This window comes from Cibotium barometz, chromosome 28 (genome assembly GCF_041138505.1).
Source record: "Cibotium barometz isolate CiBa-2024 chromosome 28, ASM4113850v1, whole genome shotgun sequence".
NCBI classification, from domain to species: Eukaryota; Viridiplantae; Streptophyta; class Polypodiopsida; order Cyatheales; family Cibotiaceae; genus Cibotium; species Cibotium barometz.
Window position 1 is genome coordinate 27,416,441 of NC_141073.1, and position 2,657 is coordinate 27,419,097.

The 2,657-nt window shown below is 42.6% G+C and overlaps 1 pseudogene; it reads left to right on the plus strand.

The window, feature by feature from the left end:
* The first annotated feature begins 1,384 nt into the window (after positions 1-1,384).
* Positions 1,385-2,058, plus strand: LOC147622697 (uncharacterized; annotated as a pseudogene).
* The last annotated feature ends 599 nt before the right edge of the window (positions 2,059-2,657 follow it).

Consider the following 2,657-nt stretch of genomic DNA (forward strand, 5'->3'; position numbering starts at 1 on the left):
AAATCTAAATGCACAAGGGATTGCTGATTGATAAGACGTAATTGCCTTGGTCTCTTATATACGTTCTTTAATATTTCGTCCTCACGTGCCCTAGATCCTTGAATCCACCAAGAACTTGGTATCTTGCAACCATCTTATGGATCAAGTGATCGTGCAACTTCTCCATGTGAACTTGCGCAAAGAGATTAGTGATCTCCAATGGTAAGATTTGCACCTCACGCAATTTATCAATTTGAAACTGCATCAGGTAATGCCATCTGACAAGATTCAAGGCTTCTACTAGAATGGAGACGTGCCCAAGTTTGAAATTCCAATGAGTGCTCTTGGGCTTCCCCACAAATCTAAATTCACATGGGATTACTCTGATTGATAAGACGTAACTACCTTTGTCTCTTCTCAAAATGATTGCTTGTACTATCCTTGATGGCGTGCCCCATTTTCAGGTGCTTATAATGAACGTGGTTTCTTGATGGCCACATCCGGGTCTTTCGACATTAGCTTAGGCTTCTTGAGCATAAAATGCATGCAATACCTTGATATCCCTATGTTCACAATCACATCCATATCCCGGGCATATCCCCCATAAACAGATGAATGTAGAAGATGGAGTTCGAAGACACACGTAAGTAGATGGCATCTCACAAGAACATCTTGCAAGCCCTCATCCTCATCGAAAGGAACATTATATATGTTCTTTAATATTTCGCTCCTCAAGTGCCCTAGATCCTTGAATCCACCGGGAACTTTGTATCTTGCAACCATCTTATGGATCAAGTGATCTTGTAGTTTCTTCATGTGAACTTGCGCAAAGAGATTAGTGATATCCAATTGTAAGGTTTGCACCTCACACAATTTATCAATTTGAAACTGCATCACGTAATGCTATGTGAAAAGATTCAAGTCATGGACCATGGATAAGCTTGGATCTAAAGTGCGCTATTGGAAATTGTCCATGGCCACGGCCACATGGCCGCTTCATGTTAGATTGAGAATTGTCCAATCCATTGTTATGGCCTACATATAATTTTATTTTCCATTGATATCCTGGACTAAACTGGCCATCTCTACCTTCATGTCGTAAGATTGGAAAGAAGTTCTTTCACAAACACATTGGACATCTATCCTTATTTTCGACGTTCTTTGCAACAATCCATATATGACTCTTGCAAACTTCGAGATGTGGATGCATCTTGCTTGGAGTTATTTAGTCAATGTTCCTAAATAGATAGATTGAGCTCTCCTCTAACAATGTATCTCTAGTCTGACATATAGTTGTTTTAAATATATAGATACGATGAGTGACCACACCCGTAAAGTGAAGCTGGCGATCATCAAGACTTTGCTACGAGGCACTGGACTTTCTGGAGATACACTGTGAGAGGCCATGGCAGATTATGTGGAGATGGATGATGCGGGTTTAGATGGCGCCATCGAGATTCTTGGGCGATTCAGTATGCCTATACAAACTGGAGAGGGTACATCCTCCCAGCTACATGGAGGAGTGGAGACTTCTTCTCATGCACACACTACAGCGCATCGGTAAGCTTCTCGATTGATAAAATAGTAATGTCATCCTTTTTTTGCATATAGAGTTCTTAATATATATATCCTTTTGATGTCTTTGTTTTCTTAGGACTCCTATCCTAGGTACATCACATCACGAGAGTCAACGGCTTACTCCTGATGTACCTCCTGGTACTCAGGTGACACCTGATTCACAGGCTAGGGGCTGTCGTCCTGTAGGTATTTCTTTTATGGCGATTACGGATTAAATATCAAGTACTTTTTAAGAACTCACATCTCAATCTATCGTATGTTTGTATTGTAGGTAGGCATCAACGGGGCAGAGTAGCACACCACCAGTGCCCCCACTAGTGCCCCCACCAGTGCCGATGCGCACATGCACTGGCACTTTGGGTGTCACATGCGACATCATGCCTGACGGGGGTATCTTTTAGGTCAGAGCCGGCATCGCCTTCAGACGTCGGATGAGAGACCTTTGCATGTCTTATCTACAGCGAGTTCATATACCATGGCAGTAAGTATTATTTAACATAAAGAATATAAATTACAGGTTTTTATTTGAATTACTAATAACGGACTTTATTTTGTAATGCAACGATCAACTTGAGGATGACAAGAAACATGTCATCAACACACTGGAGACGGAGTTTGGGATAGGATGGAGTTGGAAGTGGTTGCTGAAGCAAATGTGCAAACTCATGAGTCATCGACGCGACAATGCACGGTAAGTAAAGAGAGAGAGAAATGAAACAAAATGAAATGCTATATTTACGTCTTCAAAAGGCCAAAATGACCTATGAGACCAAAAAGTTACCACCAGAGAGCTTTGATACCAATGTCAGGTAGAACAAGGGTACTGATGGTTTGCTGCGGAACAAGCATGAGATCATACATATCTGTGGTCTCTCAATCTGCATTCATGAGGCGGGTGACAAGCATGGGGCCCATACTAGTGCTGCATACATCAAAGCTGGGGTGACCATAGTGTCATAGAGAGAGAGAAGAGCTGGAGTAGCAAATGGGCAGCGTGGGGGTCCTGCGGCGGCTAAGGGTACTACGGGTACTCACTGAGGGTGCTGCTGGAACTACTGCCATGAAATGCTAGAAGACTGCTAGCTTCGATGGTCTACTGC